The following is a 25,366-nucleotide window of genomic DNA, read 5'->3' on the forward strand; positions in this document are numbered from 1 at the left end:
ATATGATTCGTGTGCGTTTTTCCAAATCTTTTAAAATCTTTAGATTTTTTCTTTGTGAAAATCAAATCTAACTTTAAGACGTTATTAATCTAGCACTCAAGTGAGAAACATATGGCGAAGAAAGGTATTTTCTAGTTTTTATTTAAAATATCTTTTAAATTTTATAGCTATTTTGTTCTATTTTGTATATAATGTGAATGCAAATGTCAATAACAAAATTCAAATGTTGCCTTTAAGGGGAGACACTGCAGGTGAATAGGGTAAATAAATTAACTAATAGTTATCACCTTACTTACCCAGTTGATTAATTACATTGATAATTGCAAACATTTTTTGTATTACAAGCTTTCTAAAATGTTAGGTTTAAATATGCAAATGAGGCATTATTTAATGAAATACGTGTTATTTGCCTACATTTCTAGTACAAAAATCTGAACACTAGATAAAGTCAGTTTCAAAATTTCTGTTTAATTTTTTTGACATATTAGAGTCAAAAGTTTTTACAGAGGGAATTTTGGGTATCTCATTTCACCACACCATAATTCAGAAAAAAACTTTGAACAGACAGGAAACACTATATTTTTTTACCATTTTTGGGGGAACAAAGTGTTGTATAAAATCAATATGAACAAATCCCTCTGTAAAAACCTTATATATACAGGAATAAAAATATAAAGTTTGGTGTGTGTAAGTGTTACTGAAGTGGAGATTTATGGCTCAGTATAGAAGAAAAAAACTCATTTTAAAAAAACTGCCTTAATAAATATGTATTGTAATTGAAATCTATTGACAAATAGATAAAGTGCTACAAAAGAAATACTTTACAGTGTTTTGGATGTTTTCTTTCCACTAGTCTGAAAAAACACTTTATGAAAAACCAAAAAGCCCAAAATCTCAAACTTGATAGGTGCAGTGTCTCCCCTTAAAAATTATTATACTAATTATGATACAGTCTAAAATAGGCCTTTTGTTATTACTTTATGGCTGGAACACCACTAGATGTCAGCAAACGCATAGATTTGAGAATAACATTTCCCCATCACGTCTGACACGTCTGTTATTTTGGGTAGAACATATATTTTATTTACAAAACACGCATGGCGTCAAATCAAACTGCATATTTAATCGTTGTTGTCGTATTTAATAATAGCTTAGAAGTAAATTCCAACACGTTGAAGTGATGACTAATATTAAGATTTGTTATGGAAGTCGTAAAAACGTATTTGAAAACAATAGATCAGCGAAAATGCAACCATTTCTCAGAAATATACGACAAATATCTAAATATAAACAATGATAATAATATCCACAGGCTGAGCTGCAGCCAAGAGAGGAAGGCGTGCCACGCGCATGACGTCATCAAACATTTCTCGTGCCACATTCCCCAAACGGTGCGAGGGCAGTGAGAGAACGTTTTCGGTTTAATTTCTCCACAGTTCTCGTTTTGGTCTCCGCTGTTGCATAGGACCCTACAGCTGGTTTTGTTCCTTGGCTTCCTCCAGTCGTCTGCATAAAGTTTGTTACCGTGAGTATCCGTTCGTTTTCTTGTTTTCCTGAACTTTTCTTCAAGTTTGCCGCTGTCCTTCTTTGAGCTCTGTGTTTGTTTTGTTGTTTAACACATGACTGTGTTTCTTGACTATGATAAACAACGTAAAACAATCTAGAGAGGATGACAAACAATAGAGTGTCTTGTCATTAATAGCTGATAACGTCGTGTTGTTTCTTAACACAATTAGTTCTTTTTTTTAATGTTGACATAACGCGTTTTAGCCAGTTAGCTTGATAGTAGGAAGTCTCCTTAAGCCTCTGCTTGTAAATGTAGGTCTTCTTACGCTAAACCGAAGGTAAACTGGTTATACTGAGTTAAACAGCTCTTCCAGTTCATGACACAAAGATTCTGTCTGGCTCCTGTAACGTTAGAAAGATTAGTTTGTCAAGTACGACCGTTAGCCACTAACAAAAACAGATGATCCTGAGTGTTTTGATGACGATTGTTATTTTCATTGCAATGCATGAATTGATTCTCATCTTAACTTTTCATTTAAAGAGTCTGCTGAAGTTTGCTTATTAAAATGCCTGTTGTAAATGTTGATATGTCTTGGGGATCATTGAGCACAGATCTCAGATGGATGTCATGCTATACAGTGGCATCCTTCAGAATGTGAGGTCTGACGCTGAAATAGCATTTAAACACGTTTAATACAGTCAGGTCCATACATATTTGGACACTGACACAGTTTTTATTATTTTAGCTGTTGACCAAAACATGTTTAAGTTACAGTTATACAATGAATACGGGCTTAAAGTGCACACTCTGAGCTTTAATTTTTAGGGCAGTCTCATGAAATTGGTAGAAAGGTTAAGGAATTACAGAATATGTACCTCCCCCCTTTTTCAAGGGGCCATAAGTAATTGGACAGTTGACTCAAAAGCTGTTTCATGGACAGTTGTGATGTTTTCTACATCAATTAACCAGGTAAAAGGTTCGGAGTTGATTCCAAGTGTGCCATTTGCATTTGGAAGCTGTTGCTCTGAACCCATCATGCAGTCAAAGGAGCTCTGAATGCAAGTAAAACAGACAATTGTTAGGTTTCAAAAACAAAAGAAATCCATCAGAGAGATAGCAGGAATATTAGGAGTGGCCAAATCAACAGTTCGGTGAATTCTGAGAAGAAAAAGAACACACTGGTGAGCTCAGCAACATAAAAAGGCCTGGATGTTCACAAAAGACGACAGTATGGTGGATGATTGGATGATCTTCTCCATGGTAATAAAACATTTTACAACATCCAGCCAAGTGAAGAATACTCTCCAGGAGGTAGGCGTGTCACTGTCAAAGTATTCAATCAAAAGACTTTACAAGAGCAAAATAGAGAGGGTTTACCACAAGGTGCATACAAGGCCAGATTAGACTTTGTCAAAAAACATTTAAAAGGGCCAGACCACTTCTGGAAAAACATTTGTTGGACTGCTGAAATTAAAATCAACGTGTACCAGAATGACAGGAAGAAAAAAAGTATGGAGAAGGCTTGGAACAGCTCATGATCCAAAGCCTACAACATCATCATCTTTGAACATGGTGGAGCAGTGTAATGGCATGAGCATGCATGGCTTCCAGTGGCACTGGGTTACCTGTGTTTAGTGATGATGTGACAGAAGACAGAAGCAGCTGGAAGAATTCTGAAGTGTATAGGGATATACTGTCTGCCCAGATTCAGTTAAATGGAGCAAAGTTGTTTGGGCGGCTCTTCATAGTACAAATGGACGATGACCTAAAACATACAGCAAAAGCAACCTAGGAGTTTTTAAAGGTAAAAAAGTGGAATATTCTGCAATGGCCAAGTCAATCTTCTGATTTCAAATTGATTGAGCATGCATTTCACTTGCTGAAGACAAAACTAAAGGCAGAAAGACCCACAAACCAACAACAACTGAAGTCAGCTGCAGTAAAGGCCTGGCAAAGCACCACGAAGGAGGAAACCCAGTCTGTGGTGATGTCCATGAGTTCCAGACTTAAGACAGTCATTGCCTGCAAAGGATTCTCAACAAAATATTAAAAATGAACATTTTATTTATGATTAAATTTATTTGTCCAATTACTTTTGAGCCCTTGAAAATGGGGGGTCTGTGTGTAAAAATGGTTGTAATTCCTTAGCATTTTATGTTATATTTTTGTTCAACCTTTGAATTAAAGCTTGCACTTCAAGTCTGCACTTTAATTTCATCTTGACTGTATCATTTTAAAACTATTCTAGTGGCATACAGAGCCGAAATTATGAAAAGTGTGTCAGTGTCCAAATATATATGGACCTGACTGCATCTCTGTCAATGGATGCTGTCTAAAGCAGTTGTGATTATGAAAAACCCTAGTAGGTACTGCATGTGAAATATGTTAGATTCATTCAAGAAGTCTTCTTGAAACAAGCCAGCATGTTGTCTCGGAATAGCCTGAATGCTTATTTTTAAACTGCTTCAGTTTAATGCATGTGCCTTTTTTCACCAATGTTTGAAGAGGTCATCCATGCCCATTACAGTTCCTAAAAAAGATGTCAAAGTCCTTTGGTCTGTGTACTTTCATGACTGCGGTTGAGGAGCCCAGATCTGCCTCCTCCCTCATTTTCCCACTAATGCAGACCAGATGGAAATTAGAGCCACTGATGCAAGCCAAGAGATAACACTCACAACCGTGTGTTCTAATGCCAGATGCCCCCCCCCACCCCCAAACAAACACTCACGTCTGTGCTATCTGTTGGCCAATTTCACTAATGCATAATTTGCAGTGAAAGAGGGAGTTGGCATACAGGAGCCGGCTGACCATCCTGCTGTCACTTTGGGTGAAGAAGAGCCACTTAGAACGTGCATAATATGTTGTGGAGGTGTGGCAATTTCGCAGACATCAAGCTTCACCTTACAGGCCGGTATGCGTGACAATGGCGATTACGGTCAATGACATGTAAATGTGTGGTCTCGTAAAAACTGACAGCAGTGTTCGTATTTTAATGTCAAATCAGTCTTAAGGATGGTGAAAAAAACTGCTGAAAAATTGCATACCATCAGGCCATCTGAGATTTTAGATTTTTTTTTCACTGAAATTAATTTGCAGAGATCCTCTGCAGTGAATGGGTGCCGTCAAAATGAGAGTCCGAACAGCTGATAAAAGCATCACAATAAACTACAAGTAATCCAGTCCATTAGTTAACATCTTGTGATGAGAAAGACTTTGTGTTTGTAATGTTACGTCCAAGGACGTATTAATTTATTATTGTGTCTGGGGTAGTTGTTCTCTATGCTCTGTGTCTTCTGCTCTCCAGGTTTCTCTCTCTCCCTCTCTCTCTCTCTCGCTCTACCAGGGCGCTGATTGCAGCTCCAGCTGCAGGAGGTTAACACCAAGGAGGGAAGCAGCTTAAAAGCAGATCTCAACAGTCAGCTGAGGAGAAGTTCTCCAGAGCTGTCGGGTGTCCTGCTTAGTACAATTTGTTGTTGAGCTTCACCTTTATCATCATAACTGGTTGTACCTTACTTTCCATTTCTATTAGTTGCTTAGATTGTTGCTGAGATTGTTGCTGAATGTGTAAAGATTAAAGTTGAATTAACAAGCTTAACTTCCAACCCAAAGCACTGTGGCTTTGAGTGTTGCAGATTCATACTCATGTGCAGGTAGATACTGACATGCCTTCAGCTTATGGTACATCTGTATCGTTCTTCTTCTTCTTGTATGTGTTAAATTGTCACTTTCATTAAGGCACCATCATTAAGGCTTTTCTAATTTTGAACTTTCACTTTTGGATGAAATGTCAGTTCATAATTCTTAATAATACTTCTCTCAGATCATCCCCTGTTGTCCTGTCACATCAAAAGTCACCAACATATTTCATTAGAACTGTTTTTGCTTGTAAACCGTGCTTTATCTGTGCACATTTCAATAAAAGTCTTAATGATAAATTACACAACCAGTCAAAAGTTTTTGAACAGTAAGATTTTTTTTTTAATTAATAAGTCTCTTCCGCTCACCAAGCCTGCATTTATTTGATTCAAAGTACTGCAAAAACAGTAACATTTTGAATTATTTTTACTATTTAAAAGAACTGTTTTTTTTTTTTTACTTTCTATTTGAATAAATGTAATTTGTTCTTGTGATTTTTTTTTTTTAAAGCTGAATTCAGCATCATTACGCCAGTAAGTTCTTTTTATTATTATGTTGAAAACAGCTGAGTAGATTTTTTTTTTCAGGGTTTCTTTGATGAATAGAAAGCTCAGAAGAAAAGCATTTATCTGAAATGGCAATCTTTTGTAACATTATAAATGTCTCTATCCTCAGTTTTGACCGGAAAAATACTGACTCCAAACTTTTCTATTTATCGAAGAATCCTGAAAAAAAGGATTCAACTGTTTTAAATATTGATTAATAATAATTAATAATAATAATAATAATAATAATAAATGTTTCTCGAACAGCAAATCAGCATATTAGAATGATTTCTGAAGGATCATGTGACACTGAAGACTGGAGTAATGATGCTGAAAATGTATCATTGATCACAGAAATAAATTATATTTTAAAATATATTCAAATAGAAAGCAGTTATTTTTCAAATGTTAAAAATATATCACAATATTACTGCTTTTGCTGTATTTTGGATCAAATGAATGCAGGCTTGGTGTGCAGAAGAGAATTCTTTAAGCTTTTGAACAGGACAACATTACAGTTAATTACAAATACAGCTTTTTACTTCAAGACGTTAAATGATGGGCTGGAGTTGTGTGGATTATTTGTGGGTTATTGTGATGCTTTTATCAGCTGTTCGGACTCTCATTCTGATGGCACACATTCACTGCAGAGGATCCATTGGTGAGCAAGTGATGTAATGCTGAATTTCACAAAATCTATTCTGATAAAGAAACATCATCATGACATCTACATCTTGACAATGAGTGCATTTTTAGCAAATTGTCATTTGAATGAACTATTCCTGTAATATATTGTATTTCATAGCTTGTGTGTTTGGGGTGTTTATTGAACCAGGTTCAGTAAACATCAAAGGGCTGATGGCAGATGTACATACAAAAGCTGCCAGAGCCGTAGGTTCTGTTGTTTTATTTTTTTGTGGCTGTTGAACAACATAAGAACAATGAGGGGATGAGTCAAGGTTTCTGTTGCTTAGAAACAAGAGCACCCACCCAGAAGAAACCAGCCTCTCTTTTTTTGTATCAACATTAACCCATTCTTTCAGTAAATAGTCTTTTTCTGCTCTCATTTCCATAATTCAAACCCCAGTTGAGATACTATGCATAAAACAAACGCCCCGCAGATTAAAATAACATTTTTCTGTTGTCTTTCAGGTGAAGAGTCCCTGGACGGCAGCTAAAGAAAGCAGCCTGGTCAGCTGGTCAAGCTTGTTGATTTCTTCTGGCAGTTGGTGAGGATCTGTTTCTTTAAGAAAAACTTTCACGATAAGTCTATCTGTAAATCTATTACAGAACATTTGGTGGGTTTTGTTTTAACCAGAAAAGGCTTTACAGACTGTGGTTGTCATCAAAAAAAGGAAGGAAGTGACCTTGAGGTTTATGTTGTTGAATTACTTAAACGGTTGCATTTGTTTTTAGCTAGTATTGACTCTTTTAAGAGCATAACTTAGAACTTTCTGTAAGCTGCTGTTGCTTGGTTACAGAGAGGAAATAAAGCCCACCTGTGTCACTCAAATCAGTACATTTCTAGCATGGTGGCTGCCTATTGAGAGCACCGAATTGACACGTTATGATTGTAGCAGTATTCGTTTCATATAAGGACAACATTATAACCACGGACTTCTCAGATTTAGGCTGAGAAAAATTCATTGTCATGCTGATTTATATGCAAATCTTGAAATTGTGAACAGTGGACAGTTACTGCACAATCTTGACTATGTCTCCTTTCATGTTCTCAAAACCAGTGAAGATCAGGTGACTTTCACAAGAATTTCCGACTGAAAACCACTGTAGTGTCGCTGCCCGAATCATGCTGCTATGCCTGAATGAATACGCCTACTGGCTCTCATATCCGTAATCACAAATTGCCTGGAGAGCTTGAAGTCTCACGTCTGCTGTATTTTCACTGGCTGCATGGCTGTACTCTGGTTTGCATCCTTCTTATTCTCAGTAACCTGCATTAGAGTCTCAGAACAAGTGGTTTGGATGACTTTTTCCAAACTTGTAACATAGGCCATCCTATAGGTTAAAAAAAAAACCTGAACTTTTGTTATCATGCTACAGTGTCTTAATATACTGTACAACACATGACATACATTCATTCATGGGGCACTGCACTTATTCGCAATCACTCAAGTAGATTATTTGCATGTGCATTAAAGCTTTGCTGATTAAATAACGTTAATTCATCCACACTTTGTCTAGTGTGCGCTTTATGAGTGCGTACACCCAAATGGCGTGCATGCTAAAAGCCTATCAAGCACAGGGTTGCCAGGTTTTCACAACAAAACCCGCCCAATTGCTACTCAAAACTAGCCCGAAATTAACCCAATCGCGTTTTGAGGGGGGTCCCCCATTAAAAATTGTGTTCCGGGGGTAAAATACACAAGGATTACATATAAACAAAGTTTGTTACGTCTAAAGTGAAAGTTAAGAGAAAAACAGATGTGCACCTGTAAATAAGATGCACGCAGCTCTTAAAGCGATAGAACTAAACATGATGTCGCTTGTCATTAAAGGGTCAGTTCACCCAAAAATGTACTCGCTCACATGTTGTCCCAAACCTCAATTATTATTATTATTATTATTATTATTATTATTATTTTTATTTTTTGTGCTGAACAAAAAATAAGATGTTTTGAAGTATGTGGATAACAGTAGCTGGTACAAAGTACAGCAAAGACAGTAAAAGTTTGAAATATTTTTACTATTTAAAATAACTGTTTTCTATTTGAATATAATTTCTTCCTGTGATTTCAAAGCTGAATATTTAGCATCATTACTCCAGTCACATGATAATAATAACGTTGTGCTGCTCAAAAACATTTTTATTTATTTTTTATTATTATGTTGAAAACAGCTAAGTAGATTTTGATTTTTTTCTGAGTAGAAAGTTCAGAAGAACAGCATTTATCTGAAAACATATGTCTTTATGATCACTTTTGATTTCACTTTTAGTTTAAAAAATTTATACTGACTCCAAGCTTTTGAATGGAATATTGTATAATGTTACAAAAGCTTTTCATTTCTGATAAATGCTGATCTTTGGATCTTTTTAATCATCAAAGAATCCTGAGGAAAAAAATGACTCAACTGTTTTAAATATTGATGATAATAACAATAATTATAGGTCTTATAAATAGGTAAATGTTTCTTGAACAGCAAATCCGCATATTAGAATGACTTCTGAAGGATCATGTGACACTGAAGACTGGAGTAATGATGCTGAAAATTTAGCTTTGATCACAGGAATGTTAAGTTTTTAAAACATATTCAAATAGAAAACAGTTATTTTAAATAGTAAAAAATATTTCAACATTTTACTGTTTTTGCTGTACTTTGAATCGAATAAATGCAGGCTTGGTGAAAAGAGACGTCTTTTACTGTTCAAAAACTTTTGACTGGTGATGTAACTTCACAGGTAAATTCATTCTCAACTGAGATGATATGGAAATGCATCATGTGTAAGCCTGAACCATGGTGGAACCTAAACAAAGTCCATGTGTGTAAAAGACCTACAGTATTATTAATATTTACTGTAACATGTACCATTAATGTTTTTGCAATTAAAATCATCCACAAAATTCAGTGGAAAATATCTATGCGAAACTGCACAATGTTCTTCGACTGATCATAAAAATCACTCTTGACATGATAAATGTGTTTTTATGTAATGTGTATTGCAGATACATTGCTTGTCATAAAAACGCAGTGCAAATAGTGGTCTGTCAAAAGGTATTTAGCTTTGCAATTTGTAATCCAAGATGAGAAATAGCTTGCAGCATATTCTATAAATAATCTTAAGCCCAATCTTTTTTTCACTTTATCTCAGGACAGAGGTATTCAAAACTTGGCTCAACTCTATAGCTGATCTCATTTAACTCAGTGGTTGTGTTATCGCATCGGTGATCTAGCCCACACAACACTATCTCTGCCCAGTGGGTTGGTTGAAAAGGTTGTTTCTCTGAGGCAGTGAAACGTTGTTTTTCTGTCCATGTTTAAAAGACTTGGCTCAGTCGACAAGCCTCAGGTTATTTCAAACTAAAAATGCAACACCTTTTGTTTCTGCGGGTACTTTATTGTCGTAAGACCTCTATTGTCTAATGTTGGCTGAATCCCAGTATTGCACTGATGCCCAGACTAGTGCTAAATGCACTCGCTTTGCTTTACAGTGCCTTGCAAAAGTATTCATACCCCTTCATTTTTTTTCCACATTTTATGTTGTTGCCTTATGTTACACTGTTTTAAATTACTTTTTTATTCCACATCAATCTACACACAATGCACCATAATGACAAAGCAAGAACAGAATTGTTGCGACTTCATAAATATATATTTAAAAAAAAAACTGAAATGGGTACATTGCATATGTATTCATACTCAGTACTTAGCTAAATCACCTTTACAGCCTCAATTCTTTTTGGGTATGATGCAGCAAGATTTGCACATCAAAATTTGGCAATTATTTGCCATTCTTCGCCCTCACCTCTTCACCTTTCAAGTTCTGCCAGCTTGGATGGGGTCTGGCAGACATTTTCAGGTTTCTCCAGAATTGTTTGATTGGGTTCAAGCACAGGCTGTGGCTGGGCCACTCAAGGACATTCACAGTTGTCTATAAGCCACTCTTGCTGTGTGCTTGGGGCCATTGTCCTGTTGGATGGTTCTGTTGGCTGAGTTTTCTTTAAGACTATCAGTGGTGGACGAAGTACACAAATCAAGTACTTGAGTAAAAGTACAGATACGTATAATAGAATATTACTCCAGTAAAAGTAAAAGTACTCCTTTTTCAATTTTACTTGAGTGAAAGTACAAAAGTAATACATTTTTTGTGTACTTAAGTAAAAAAGTACTGAACTATTTTGATATTTTATAAAGGTTAATTTAATTTTATATTAGCATATATATATATATATATATATATATATATATATATATATATAAAAAATTTTTTTTTTTTTTAACATCCTACTGTTCAAAAAGCCTTGGATTTTCCCAAAATAATCACTAGCCTACATGGAGTCAAGTGTTGTTGATATGGACAACGTTGACAAGAGTGATGTTCACTGTGAAGCTTACATTGCCATGTACCTGAGAGAAAACTGATTTGACCATCTCATTTCAACCAGTAAGAAAAGGTGTTATTTTTAAAGCTTGTTATTTTGCAGAACGGCACAGTTATAAATGATAGGAGAATAAGGCCTGAAGTTAAGAAGAAAAATGTAATTATTTTTCTTTTTTCTCAAACATTTTCTGTGTAAAAACACTCCTGGCCAAATGCCCCCAGAGGGCTTTACTACCCATTTTGATAATTACTGTAGTTCTGTACCATGTTCTGAACATCACATCTTTTGTTTTTCCCTCAGATGTAAACTGTCTAGGTGGTTGATTATAAATATGTGGACTTCATATCTGAAAATTACCTCAACTTAGCACCAGCAAGCTTGTTTGTTAGGAAGTTAGCATCAGCTAACAATATTTACTTATTTTCAGTATGGTTATGAATAAACATTTGTATAAACATCTGTGTACTAGGCTAGTTGATCCGAACAATATAAAAAAGTATACCGTTAATAAACAATTTAAAAACAGACGTTACATAGGGATATATACGTAGCATTTTAATAAAACTGTTAATGTTACATCAGCAAGGAATATGAACGTGCATGAGTTATTTTATTTAATCCGTTATTTTAATGTTATTTGACCTAAAAAGAGACAATGATGTTAATGTGTCTGCATTCAAGCATTTCAGAGGGCTTAAATACATCACCCTCTACAGCAGACTTAGTTCGCAAACAACTGACAGATACAATAATTAATCCTAAAATGCGACATTATAACTTACTTTTCGCAGCATCACTCGCGCACGCGCTCACATGATCTCCCGGTTCTTGTTTGTGAATCCAGTTGACGGGAGACTCGCTCTAAACGGCTCATTTGAATCAATAAGTTGTCGACTCGAGAACAGCTGCAATTGGATCAGTCCAATTCGTGAATGAATCGTTTGTTGCGATTTGCGAACCGATTGAAAAGAATCAGTTTGTTCATTAATCAGACACCGCTTCTGCGTCTCGGAACACGTGATATATTATAAGGAGTAACGACATGTTTTTGAAATGTAGTGAAGTAAAAAGTACGATCTTATGCCTTGGAATGTAGTGAAGTAAAAGTAAAAGTTACTCAAAATAAAACTACTCCAGTAAAGTACAGATACTTGAAAAATGTACTTAAGTACAGTAACGAAGTACAACTACTTCGTTACTGTCCACCACTGAAGACTATCTCAATATTTTGGTGCATTGAGCTTTTCTTCTACTCTGATGAGTCCCTCACTCCCTGCCACTGAAAAACAGCACCACAGCATGAGGCTACTACCAGCACACTTTACTTTTGGGATGGTACTCTGCAGGCGATGAGCAGTGGCTGGTTTCCTTGAAAAATTATGCTTGGAATTGAGGTTCATCAGACCAGAGAATCTTGTTTCTCACCGTCTGAGGGTCCGTTAGGTGTCTTCACTTGAGGAGAGGATTGAGTCTTGCCACACCACTATATTAAGCCCATCTGCAAATATGATCATGGAGCTCAAGTAGAGTGACCATCAGATTCTTGTTCACCACCCTAGCCAAAGCCCTTCTCCATCAATTGCTTAGTTTGGAAGACTCTAGGAAGAGTCCTGGTTGTTTCAAACTTCTTACATTAAGGGTAATGGAGACTACATGCTTCTGTGAACCTTCAGTGCAACATTTTTTTTCTAAACTCTTCCCCAGATGTGTGACTTGATGCAGTCCTGTCTTTGAGCTCAACTAGAGTGACCATCAGGTTCTTGGGCATCACCCTAGCGAAAGCCCATCTCCATCAATTGCTCAATTTGACCAGAAGGCCAGCTCTAGGAAGAGTCCTGGTTGTTTCAAACTTCTTACATTAAGGGTAATGGAGACTACATTGAACCTTCAGTGCAACATATTTTTTTATAAACTCTTCCCCAGATGTGACTTGATGCAGTCCTGTCTTTGAGCTGTTTTTTTACCTCAGGGTTTTTGCTCTGGTATACATTTTCAGCTGTTAGATCTTTTATTAAGACTTGTGCAGGGCTCTACAGTGCAACCATTTCAGTCGGATTTGCTATTAAGTAATGTATCACGGATATATCTCACAAAGCCTTTCATAAAACAAAGTGTAGAGAGAGTGTAAATTAGAGATTAATTGTGCAGCGTAGAGAGCTTTGTTGATTATAATGGAACTTTATGAGATCGCGATGAACTAAGATGAGTGACAGCTTTTAATAATTTTAAGGGGGTTTGTAAATGAGCTATTGATTTAATACAACAGTTAAATAAATAAGAAGTTAATATTAAGTGACTTACATTGTCTGACTATAACACTATTGCCTTATTTTGCTCTATTTCGTCATCAAAAATGGTCTGAAACAAGTCACAACTGAGCCGCTGCGCATCTCCATTCAAACACAGCGTTGTTTCGTTTATAAATGAATCAAATTAATAAATTATTCAGTCATGAAATCAGTGACTTGTCGCCACCTATTGGCAGATTTAGTTTCATTTTTAAAGTAACTTTTTAGTTATTTAAATCATTTAATATTTCCGTTGTATATTAAAAAAATATAAAATATTCAAAATTGTATATTTAAAACATTAACCTCAACATGAATGAATGAATTTGATTGCATTCATGCCACCTCTGAGCCTTATTAAACATGAAAATACACCTACAAGCCACATTGTGTGTGACATTCTTCTGCGCCTCTAATAAAAATGAATTGTTATTACTGATTTCATTTGAGTGGTAACTTATTCTACTTGTTCCTATTCTGTTGTTTTAATTAGAAATTTTAAAAAGCTTTAAAAAATATAATTTTTGAAAAATTACTAAATACTTTAAAGTTGCCAAAAATGCCATTATAAAGGTAAAAACAAAATCCCTTGTAAATCACTTTAAGGAGTCAGATTTTTTTTATCAGATTTTTTTCATTATTGGTTAGAAGGTGCTCCTGATATTTTGACTGTGCTCCTACATTTTTTAAGTTAGGAGCACAAGTGCTCATAAAAGAAGGTGCTCCTGATATTTTGACTGTGCTCCTACATTTTTTAAGTTAGGAGCACAAGTGCTCATAAAAAGAAAAGTAAGCATAGAGCCCTGGTGTGCCTTTCCAAATTATACCCATTTAATTAAATTTGCCACAAGTTAACTTTACTCAAAGCGTAGTAACATTTACAAGCAATAAGAATGCTCTTGAGCTAAATTTCAACTCTCCCAGATATACTCCCAGTATGAACTCCCCCAGTATGAATACTTATGCAATGGAATCATTTAGGTTTTTTATTTTTAATAAATTTGCAAAGATGGTGTATGAAGTGTAGATTGATGTGGGGAAAAAAGTAATTTAAAACAGTTTAACATAAGTCAGCAACATAACAGAATGTGAAAAATGAAGGCTATGAATACTTTCACAAGGCACTGTATATGGTTGACAGAACTTCATGAAGAACTTCTATGTAGTACTGTAATATTTATGTCTCAATTATATTTTTATTTAACATTTAATATTGAAATATAACTTAATTAGAGTTACTTGTTTCAGTCATTAGTCTGATTTCCATCAAAAGTTGCAAGTTTAACTTCTGCGCAAAATTGAAATATGACATAAAACATTTGCAAATAAGCATCGTTTTCATCCAATGAGTCAAAGAGAACAAAATCGTCAGTTCCTGATAAACTGGCACTAAATATCACTAAGAAAAGTAGGAGAAGCCTGAATATACAAATTTTCATAAATAATACAGTACTTGCACTTCACAGTGAGCAGACTAAACACAAATGCGGTAACTGATTTCGGAGGCAGATGCCAGCTGTTTGGGAACACAGTTTTGTAAGAGTAAGTTCTGGGAGGCAATCATACACAAATACTTTGACAATAAACTTGCTCAGTAATGCTCAGGCATTTCAGACTGACCATAACAACATGTCAGATGCTCTGCAATGAGATCTGCTGGTTATTCAAGTTATCCCGTCTCGGAATTTATTTATTTTCCATTATCCACATTTAACCCTTTTCGCACTATTCAAAATCCATCTCAAGTGAGCGAATTAATTTTTTTTGCAAATTAAGGGATTTAAAAACAGGATGATAGAAACATATGTGTTGTTATTATTAGAAGTCTTGACATTGAGGATGATATTTTAATATAAATATTGCTAATTGTGGTATTTAAAGTACCATTGTACAGAATGAATCAAGCATAAACGAAGAATCTATTTCTGTTCGCCTCAAATATGTGGAAAATATTTGCTCGAGGCCTATTCCGAACACCTGTCCTTTTCTATGTGGGTCAGGTTTAATAAGCATGACAATAATCTGTGGTAACCTGATGTTTTGTTTGTGGAAAAATTTGCAGATTAATTTTTGCATGTTGAGTTTGAAGAGCAGGTTCTACATCTATGTCTGTGCGTGCTAATGTATACTGAACCCAAATGAGCCCCTGGATCGGAGTGATGTAAACTTTCAGTCATGGTCATGTGAAAAAGGCCTCAGTGATGGTGACACGTGTTTCTGTGACTAATTCTTGCCAAATGTTAAGCTGTAAAATCAAAAGTTCATTTTACAAACACGTGCTGACTTTAATACCTCATAAATTTCATATCTCTAAATCAAGGGTGTCAAACTTAGTTCCTGGAGGGCCACAGTCCTACAGAGTGGATCTCCAACCTGTTCAAACATACCTACCTTTAGTTTTTAGTTAATTCTGAAGACGTTGGTTAGCTGGTTCAGGTATGACATTCCTGCTCTAAATCACTGGGGTTCATAGAGTATGCAACAATAATGGTCACAAAAAAGTTTGCAGTTGATCTTAAGAAAAATCAGTCTTCAGTTTTATAGTGAAAATGTAACTTTAGACATTTAGCCAGTCATGCTCTCTTTGGCTCTACTTTTGAGCTGCAGTGCATTGTGAGCGTAAGAGACCCAAATGGAGAAAACTGTTGTAACTTGCTGTGTTTTGTGATTGATTGATCTTGCGTCATGGCTCATTTTCATGTTTTGTTTGAACAGACAAATTGCTTGTCGCTGGAGTCTGGCCTTGCCGTGCCCGGTTAGGACACGGTTATTAGTCTTCAATAGTCATGCGGTTTCCATTGGCCCAGTCATCTCCGTTATTACATAATCATCAGGCTATTTGTTTGAGAAAATCTGTGGCTATTGATGCAGATGTCTGTCTGGCTGAGGATGTTCACATGAATTAAACTCCGAGGCACATCATCATTCTCACATTCAAATGTCATCTCACACCAGCTGTGTGCAATCAATGAAAACTCAAATGCAATTTGACAAAAAGTGTTTTTGGCGATGGAAAAAAATATATAATTGGTATTCTGAGAAGAAGTGGTAGTCGTTTTAAGGTTGTTCTGATCCACTGTAAGAAAGCTTTCTTCTGCTCAACATGAACAGTTGCAGAGAACAATGAATCAAGACTCAGATTGCAGCATAGTGCCCAGCTCTGTGGGAGGCACACAGACAGCCATCCGTCGATAATGTTGTATCAAAGCCTGTGCTGATGCCGTCATTTCTTGAATAATGATGTCTGTAAATGTCATTATTCTCCAGGTGGTCGGCTGAAAGGAAGTCAATAACAGATCACTCAGCCTAAGCACAAACTCTGTGAGCAGACACATGCCACCAGAGCGCTGCCTACACACTGAAACCAATCAATCACTGCAGCACATGGCGTTGAGTATTGGCAGAACCTGATGTCTTTGGATATTGTGTGGATGGAATGTGTGGTGGAACGCTTTCAGCACTGACACTAAATCAAGAATGTTTGAACTGCGTGATTAAATTACTGATATGAAGCGATTAATGATGGTATTTAGTGTCAACAAAGGTTTAATGGCTGTGTATGGAAAAGCCTTGGGAGGTTGTATCACTTAAATCAAGGGGTTATATTATTATTATGGATATATTAGGATTATTTTTATATTGTATTATTTTCTTTGATCTTTTGAGGTAAGCAGTCATTGTACTACAATGAAGACATGCTGTTATTTTTATTTTTTTGCCCGTACCAGTGAATACATAAGGTAATGCTTTTTTGTGAGTGTCAGGTGATGTTTCTTCTTCAACGAATTTAAGTAAAACCAGAAATGTGCATCGGTAAAACAGACAGTTTAAACTTCTTATTTCAGAATTCACGGTTGATAAGACACAGTGGTGTCATGGTTCAGTAAGTTTTTTTGATACAGCAAAAAGAAAAGAATGCCATAGAAAATTCCTTGATTTTTGATATGTTTTAATTTATTAGAACTAACCTCCTAGTTTTACATACATGCAATGACAAAAATGCTTTTGTTTTCTCAAAATATGCATTTAATGTCTAATTTTTCAGTGATTCTCAAACAATTAGTTTGAAGCAGTTCTAAGGGTGTGTTCACGCTTGTAGTTCAGTTTTTTTGGTTCATTTGGTCCAGACCAAAATAGAAAGAGATACATTTGGTCCTGGTCCGCATTCACACTGGCATTTTTGACAGCAAACTTAAAGATACCATAAAGGCATAATGATACTTTCACAGTCTGATGGTTGAATGACGTATATTACAAAAGGAAAAGGTGAGTTTGACTTAAAGCAGCACTGCGGGTGTATGACATCCAAGTACCCATTCACTGAGCAGTCTGCCGATTGCCGCTTTAAGTCGAATACACCTAATGCCATCTGCTGGACAAAGTACTCTCATTTGTTGCGTGCATATGTTTTTATTTTCACCACCTGCAAACTCACAAAGAGCTCGCACAAGTCACTTTACCTCCTTGTTGTGGCTTGCGGCTTGTTGCATGTCGCATAGCGGGCATCTTGTCATTACTTCCTCTTTTTGGTTCGTTTAGAAGTATTTGGTCCGTGTTGCATTAATATTTCATTTGAACTGCAATGAAGTTCATTTGGAAGCGGACCGAGACCCATCTTTTCAGCGGTCTCTGTCCGCTTGTTTGGTGCGCACCAGGGTTCGGATGGCAGCATTCACACTTACTCAAATGAAACGCACTAACAGAGCAATTCAGTCTCTCTAAAACCCTCCTTTCCGTGAGCCTGTTCTGCTCTGATTGGTCAGATTGTCCAGTCTGCTGTGATCAGTCTATCATGTACTACGCGTGTCATAAACAAACACTTGATAGAAAATATAAACGTCTATTATTTATCATGCTTACAGGTTGTGATTCAGTGGATCCAGCTGGTTCAAATAAACTAGGTGCTGAGCCATCTTTTAAAGGGTCTTCTAAAAGGTCATGCCATGAATAGTTTTTATTATTTTAATGTGTTCCTTGAGGTTTATTTATGTTTTTTTTGCAAACAATACCAAATATGTGGAAAAATGATTTTCAACCCTTATTCTGACCCTCTGTCTGAAACTACCTGTTTTTCAGGGGGCGTGTCCTGTAAAACGCTGTTAGGATAATGTCATTGCATAGGAAACCTTATCATTGCCCTGCCCCCTCGCTATTGCATGCAAGTGTTTTGACAACATAATCAAATACGGATGCACTAAAATGAAAATTCTTGGTCGAAGCCGAACAAAATTAAACACTGGGCCATGTTTCCCCCATGTATTTTGCCTATTTTTTTCACCATTACATAAGTTAAATAGCCAAAATGTGCTTTTACAGTTTTGTCTTGCTTTAAAAAAAAAATACAAAATTCTATTACAAAACAACAATTTAAAAATATTTACTTAACACTGAACATTTTTAACATTCTAGTATACATTATAGCCTACCAGCAAAGCACAATTTAACTTAAAATTAATAAGTAAAATATTCTTTGGCCATTTTTAAAACCCCCTTCTTGAAACAGGCATGTGTTTTTTATGTACAAATAAATGCAGCCTTGCTGAGCAAAGGAGAATGTTATAATAAATGTATTAATAGAGCTGTTGTTAGTAGAGCTTTCTGTTCTCATCGAAGACATGCAATGCAGTCTTTCTCGGACAGTTTTAAATGCTTTCACACTGCCGACATGTTTGCTACATTAGTGCACGCCTCTTTTGGATCGCTTCATGTAATTTTTCTGAATAATTTATTCGGCCTTTTTGCTTATTTGATTATACGCTATAATTTCGGTTGCCGAACATTCGATGCAGACCTATTACCCTACGCTGTATTAGGCTATATTAAAGTGCTGTATCATATTCAAAAAGTCTAATAAATGTTAAATTGATAGCAATTATAGTCAAGTCACCTTTATTTATATAGCGCTTGTAACAATACAGATTGTGTCAAAGCAACTGCACAGTATTTAAACAGAACAATAGTGTGTAAGTAACGCATTATTGAAGATAATAAATTTTCAGTTAAAGGCAGTTCATCAATGAATTCAGTGATATCATCGTCAGTTCAATTCAAATAGTATACGATATCGCTGGAAAATGTCCCCAACTAAGCAAGCCAGAGGCGACAGCGGCAAGGAACCAAAACTCCACAGGTGACAGAAATGGAGAAAATACCTTGGGAGAAACCAGGCTCAGTCGGGGGACCAGTTCTCCTCTGGCCAGACGAAACCAGCAGTTTGTACCAATGTCCAATTGTAGAGAACTCATCAGGTTCCTGTGGTGTAGTACCGATGGCTATCTAGGTTGGCGAGGTCTTCATTGATGATCGGTCTCTGGAGCTCATCTGGTTGACATCCATGGCTATTGAAGTCATCTCCAGGTGGTGATCCATGATCTAAGCCGGTGCGGACTGGATCCGGGGGACTGCAGTGACCATCTGATCCGGATACAGGCTGGATCTGGTGGCTACGGTGACCTCGGAATAAGAATGAAACAGACTAATATTAGCGTAGATGCCATTCTTTTTACGATGCAACGAGTGCATCAGATGTAATGGGAGGTGTTTTCGGTTCCGGCTAACCTAATTAATGCAGCCTAACAATCCTTTAACGGATTTGAATTATAGGAATGTGTTAATGTTTTATGTGTAAGCCAGGTTAAAGAGATGTGTCTTTAATCTACATTTAAACTTACAGAGTGTGTCTGCCTCCCGAACAGTGTTTGGTAGGTTGTTCCAGAGTTTAGGCGCTAGATAAGAAAATGATCTGCCGCCGGCAGTTGATTTTGATATTCTAGGTATTATCAAATTGCCAGAATTTTGAGAACGCAGCGGACGTGAGGGACTATAATGCGATAGAAGCTCGCTCAAGTACTGAGGAGCTAAACCATTGAGGGCTTTGTAAGTAATTAGCAAGATTTTAAAATCTATACGATATTTTATAGGGAGCCAATGCAATGCTGACAGAACCGGGCTAATATGCTCATACTTTCTAGTTCTAGTAAGAACTCTAGCTGCTGCATTTTGGACCAGCTGGAGTTTGTTTATTAAGCGTGCAGAACAACCACCCAATAAAGCATTACAATAATCTACCCTTGAGGTCATGAACGCATGAATTAATGTTTCAGCATTTAACATTGATAGCATAGGTCGTAATTTCGATATATTTTTAAGATGGAAAAATGCGGTTTTGCAAATGCTAGAAATGTGGCTTTCAAAGGAGAGATTGCTATCGAAAAGGACACCTAGGTTCCTAACTGATGACGACGAATTTACAGAGCAGCCATCTAGTATTAGACTGTGTTTTAGGTTATTACTTGTGGAGGTTTTAGGTCCAATAATTAACACCTCTGTTTTTTTTTTTAATTTAACAGTAAGAAGTTACTCGCCATCCAGTTTTTAATATCAGCTATGCATTCTGTTAGTTTTTCGAATTGATATGTTTTGCCGGGCTGCGAAGAAATATAGAGCTGAGTATCATCAGCGTAACAATGAAAGCTAACACCATGTTTCCTGATGATATCTCCCAAGGGTAACATGTAAAGCGTAAAAAGTAATGGCCCTAGTACTGAGCCTTGAGGTACTCCATACTGCACTTGTGATTTAAATGATACCTCTTCATTTATTGCCACAAACTGATGACGGTCTGATAAGTACGATTCGAACCAAGCCAGTGCACTACCATTAATGCCTACATAATTTTCAAGTCTATTTAAAAGAATGTTGTGGTCAATAGTATCAAACGCAGCACTAAGATCCAGTAGCACTAATAGAGAGATGCAACCACGATCGGTTGACAAGAGCAGGTCATTTGTAACTCTAATTAGAGCAGTCTCAGTACTATGATATGGTCTAAAACCTGACTGGAAATCCTCACAGATACCATTTTTCTCTAAGAAGGAGCATAATTGTGAGGATACTACCTTTTCTAGTATCTTTGACAGAAAAGGGAGATTCGAAATTGGTCTGTAGTTAATTAGTTCATTGGGGTCAAGTTGTGGTTTTTTAATGAGTGGCTTAATAACAGCCAGTTTGAAGGTTTTGGGAACATATCCTAATGATAGTGACGAATTAATAATATTCAGAAGAGGATCTATGACTTCTGGAAGTACCTCCTTTAGTAGCTTAGATGTAATATAGGGTCTAACATGCATGTTGTAGGTTTAGATGATTTAACAATTTTATACAATTCTTCCTCTCCTATAATAGAGAATGAGTGGAATTGTTCCTCAGGAGATCTACAACGCATTATCTGATGCAATACTGTAGCGGGCGGCTGTATGGTTACAATTTTATCTCTAATAGTGTCTATCTTGGAGGTAAAGTACTTCATAAAGTCATTACTGCTGTGCTGTTGGGAAATGTCTGCACCTGTTTCTGCTATATTTTTCGTTAATTTAACCACAGTATTGAACAAATACCTAGGGTTATGTTTGTTTTCTTCTAAGAGAGACGAAAAGTAATCCGATCTGGCAGTTTTTAATGCTTTTCTATAAGATAAGTTACATTCACGCCAAGCAGTACGAAAAACCTCTAGTTTTGTTTTCCTCCAGCTGCGTTCCATTTTTCGTGCTTTTCTCTTTAGGGCGCGAGTGTGATCGTTATACCACGGCGTTACACTGTTTTTCATAATCTTTTTTAAGCGCACTGGAGCAACTGTATCTAAAGTGCTAGAAAAGAGTGATTCCATAGTTTCTATTACATCAAGTTTTTCTGAGCTATTGGATATGCTGAGGAATTCAGATAAGTCAGGAAGATTACTTACAAAGCAGTCTTTTGTAGTAGAAGTGATGGTTCTACCGTACTTGTAGCAATGAGTTGAATTTACAGTTTTAGCTATCTGGAGTATACAAGAGACTAGATAATGATCTGAGATATCATCGCTTAGCTGCAGAATTTCAACGCCATTAACATCAATTCCATGTGACAGTATTAAATCTAGAGTATGATTTCGGCAATGAGTAGGACCTGACACGTGTTGTCTAACCCCAATAGAGTTCAAAATATCTATAAATGCTGTTCCTAATGCATCTTTTTCATTATCAACATGGATGTTAAAATCACCCACTATTAAGACTTTATCTGTGGCCAACACTAACTCGGATAGAAAATCAGCAAATTCTTTAATAAAGTCTGTATGGTGCCCTGGTGGCCTGTAAACTGTAGCTAGTACAAACGTCACGGCGGATTTATCATTAGCACTTGTTTCTCTGGATAATGCTATATGAAGCACTATTACTTCAAACGAGTTATATTTGAAGCCCTTTCTCTGAGAGACATTGAGAATATTGCTATAAATAGTAGAAACACCTCCCCCTTTACCTTTTAGACGCGGTTCATGTTTATAACAGTAATCTTGGGGGGTGGACTCGTTTAAAATAATGTAATCGTCTGGTTTTAGCCAGGTTTCTGTCAAACAGAGCACATCTAGCTTATGATCAGTGATCATATCATTTACAAAAAGTGCTTTCGTAGAAGGGGACCTGATATTCAATAAGCCAAGCTTTATCAATTGTTTCTCTGTATTATATATATATATATATATTTTTTTTATTTGTTGAACATCAATTAAATTGTTAGTCTTGATTTGATTCAGGCGTTTTTTGTATTTTCTTGCTCGGGGAACAGACACAGTCTCTATAGTGTGATATCTAGGTGAAAGGGTCTCTATGTGCTGAGAATTAACTGATTTCTGTGACGTGAGGCGGCTAGCAGACGGTCGGTTTAGCCAGTCTGTCTGCTTCCTGACCTGGGCCCCAGTTAGTCAAGTGCAAACGCTAAGACTATGTGCCATATTTCTAGATAGGAGAGATGCTCCACATCCGGAGGGATGAAGACCATCTCTTTTCAACAGGTCAGGTCTGCCCCAGAAACTCGTCCAATTGTCTATGAAACCTATGTTATTTCGTGGGCACCACTTTGACATCCAGCCATTGAGTGACCACAGTCTACTGTGTATCTCGTCACCACGATAAGCAGGGAGGGGACCAGAGCATATTACAGTGTCTGACATCGTACTTGCAAGTTCACACACCTCTTTAACATTATTTTTAGTGATCTCCGACTGGCGAAGTCGAACATCATTAGTGCCGACGTGAATAACAATCTTACTGAATTTACGTTTAGCATTAGCCAGCACTTTTAAATTTGCCAAGATGTCAGGCGCTCTGGCTCCTGGTAAACACTGAACTATGGTGGCTGGAGTCTCTATTTTCACGTTCCGTACAATAGAATCGCCAATTACTAGAGCACTTTCATCAGGTTTCTCAGTGGGTGCTTCACTGAGTGGGGAGAACCTGTTTGATGTTCTGATCGGAACGGAAGAGCGGTGTTTTGACCCGCGACTATGCCGTCTCACAGTCACCCAGTTGCCCTGCTGCACGGGCGTTGTTACCGGAACCGAACAATGTACAGGGCTTTCTGAGCTAGTCGCATCCAAAACCGTATCTAAGGCCCTCACATTCTTACTATCCTCTATTAAAGTTTGGATGCGTGATTCTAGTTCTGAAATCTTCTCTGTCAGCCTGACTATATTCCTGCATTTATCACATGTATAAGGCTCACTGCTGACAGAGATAGATAAGCTATACATGTGGCAAGCAGTGCAGACTACAATTATAGGAGAAGAAGCCATTACTCACCGTGATTGTGGAATGTTTCCAACTTACCAACTGTTGTTGTTCGAATTCCTGAAAAAACGGAACGGAACTGGCTAAAGGAGTACTAACGATATTAAACACGAGAGAAAAAACGTGAATGGAACGCAGATGACAAGCTAACCGGCTAACGTAATGCAAGAGTTAAAAGCGTGAATGGAGTGCGAGTAGAAAGTTAACTGGCTAATGGAATGCTAACGTGCTGCACTCGTGATTATAAAATAAGGCGAACGATCAAATTAGTCAGATTAGTTTGTTGGATAAGATCAGAAATCAAGTTAAGCTATATCTATCAATTTAAAACGGCAGAATTAACAATAAGATAGAGAATCCAACAGAAAACCGAAGCTGCAGGGAGCAACAAACACAGACCACTCTGCAGCAAGACAAGGCAAACAGGAAGCAGGGAAAGCAGCGAAACAGCCGAAACAGCAATGCCAAATGGCTATAGTCAATGGTTGAATATTAGGGGGAAAAAATCACAGAGACATCAGTTGGTATCAGTGATCAGTACGTTTTTTTTGTTTGTTTGTTTGTTTGTTTTTTTTACTTTTAAGTAGGGTATATTTGAATCATTTAAGTTGTATTTACCTGTATGTAAGCGCAGTACAGTGTTAATGTTCAAGCTGTATTTACAATGTTTAAAGTGGCCGACAATAATAAATATTCTTACTAGGAATAAAACTGCCTCGTTTTTGAACTGTGCATAGCTGTAGCTGAATAAATAGGCCTACTATGCTTCTGTATTTGAATGTTGGTCATTATGGTGGTACTTGGAGAGCCAAATATTTTCTGAGGTGGTACTTGGTGTAAAAAGTTTGAGAACCACTGTTATAGTGATGTGGTGTTTTTGCAACTTTCCCTTGAAATGTCTTTTTAAGTGGGTTTTTTTTTTTTTTGGACTGTTTTAGCTGGAAGTTACATAATATATGTTCGCAAAAACTTTGGAGTGTAATTTCACATCGATTTCAGCTGTGTTGATTAAAGTTGGCCTTTTCACTGTTACTCTAGGATGGCTGAAACCAGCAGTGTGGTGACAGCTAGCGTGACATACTGTTGAGACAGAGTTGAGAGGGGTAACTAAGTGGTGCTGACAGCCCCTGGCTTCAGATTCCATATATGACAGGCTCTAGCTTTACCCTCCTGAGCTGGCAAAAAAATCCTGGGGCATAACAGAAGCATGTTTTTGGCAAAGGTCATTACACACAGAATCTGCTACTAAAAATAGATTATATGCTTGTTAAACCTGTATTAGCTACACCGATTTTACTTTAAAATTCAGGAATAGGTTTTGGATTCTTGTATTGGGTGGCAGCAAACCATTGGCTTATTTCCTGAGTAAAACCAAATGTGTGAGATCAACCTGTTAAACCAGTTTAAGGTAATATCAAATATCTAGAAAATAGGTCTTGTTTATAGGAAGTGCAGTTTAAATTGGCAGAGCTGTTATGTAAGACCTGACAAAGAAACGCTGCCCTGCAACCAGCCAGCATTGTAAAAACGCACAAGTTGAGCTGCTTGACATTGATTCTCCAGATCTGTAAATCATTCGCCATCATCAGCACAGTTATTTCTCCATCATTCACCATCATCAGTGCAGTCATCTCTCTGTTTATGTGGTAAGTGAGATCCTATGTATTGCAATGTAACAGGCTAGCGCTAGCATTAAGCTAACCGTGTCCCTTCAATGGATTGCCTT

The 25,366-nt window shown here is 36.8% G+C and overlaps 1 protein-coding gene across 1 annotated transcript in view; it reads left to right on the forward strand.

The window, feature by feature from the left end:
• The first annotated feature begins 1,395 nt into the window (after positions 1-1,395).
• The window catches only part of ncalda (neurocalcin delta a), a 79,685-nt gene continuing 55,714 nt past the window's right edge, over positions 1,396-25,366 (forward strand). Inside the window, exons 1-2 of the mRNA XM_073846784.1 lie at positions 1,396-1,525; positions 6,841-6,917. The gene's annotated coding sequence lies outside the window, so the exon portion shown is untranslated. The remainder of the gene's footprint in view (positions 1,526-6,840; positions 6,918-25,366) is intronic.

The sequence above is a fragment of the Garra rufa genome, chromosome 9 (assembly GCF_049309525.1).
Source record: "Garra rufa chromosome 9, GarRuf1.0, whole genome shotgun sequence".
In the NCBI taxonomy this organism is placed as follows: Eukaryota; Metazoa; Chordata; class Actinopteri; order Cypriniformes; family Cyprinidae; genus Garra; species Garra rufa.